Source organism: Sinocyclocheilus anshuiensis, unplaced genomic scaffold, assembly GCF_001515605.1.
Source record: "Sinocyclocheilus anshuiensis isolate Anshui unplaced genomic scaffold, SAMN03320099.WGS_v1.1 scaffold1452, whole genome shotgun sequence".
Classification (NCBI taxonomy): domain Eukaryota; kingdom Metazoa; phylum Chordata; class Actinopteri; order Cypriniformes; family Cyprinidae; genus Sinocyclocheilus; species Sinocyclocheilus anshuiensis.
This window is the reverse complement of record NW_015544231.1, coordinates 263,879-264,770: the sequence shown is the minus strand read 5'-3', so window position 1 is coordinate 264,770 and position 892 is coordinate 263,879. Positions and strand designations below refer to the sequence as shown.

Genomic DNA, 892 nt, shown 5'->3' with positions numbered 1-892 from the left:
GGCTGATATCGGAATCGGCCGATAATGGCTTTAAATGTAAATATCGGCCCTATATTAAAAATTATGCAAATATGTCTTGCCGATAGGAGGAATACGTTAATTCACAGGTGCTCAGGGTGTGCTAGCGATTAGATCACGTCAGCAGTGTGGCTCATTCTTGAAGCAAAGTTTTGTCTGAATGATGATTAGATTCAGTTTTGGATCGCTGCTTTTAATCTGTGAAAGCACGTACAGAATGACGCGTTCGGTGTGTGATAGAGTCAGCCGCACTTTCACTAAATTAAAAGTTGGATGAAAAAGTATCTTAGTTTTATTATATTTAAAAAATATTATTATTTTTAGGCTATAACTTAGAGATAGGGCTGGGCGATATGGGCAAAAAAAATATCACGATAATTTTTTCCATATCAGTCGATATCGATAATTATCACGATAAATGTCAAATCTTTATTTCTTTCAAGTTTAAAGCCAGGTTTTTGCTCCAAAATTAAAGTTGTAGAAACCAGACCATTAATTTTCCTTAACAAAATAAATATCTAAATAGAAAAATATTTTTTTTAGTTTCTGCAAGTTCTAATGAGTGATATTGTTTCAAATCAAGAAACAGATTTGGGTTGCCTGATAATATTAATAATATCACTTTTTTTGTCTCTTAGAAATGCACATTTGATAGTAGCTTGAGTTAGGATGCAGAGGTAAATTTTTGTTCATTGTCAAAATCAGTAAGTAACATCTGTAAAAATTGTAGCAACCTCAGTTTTATATGGTTACATTTATTCTGACCAAGTTTTTATTTATTTATTTATTTTTAAATTAAGCATCGGTCTCCCATAGTAACATACATTTAAATCATGATAAACACAGTTAAAACCACACATATAGCACCTCAACA

The 892-nt window shown here is 31.5% G+C and overlaps 1 protein-coding gene across 3 annotated transcripts in view; it reads left to right on the top strand.

Annotated features, from left to right (window-relative positions):
- Nucleotides 1–892, top strand: part of LOC107697498 (protein 4.1-like) — a 90,386-nt gene that overhangs the window by 23,920 nt on the left and 65,574 nt on the right. The window lies entirely within an intron of this gene.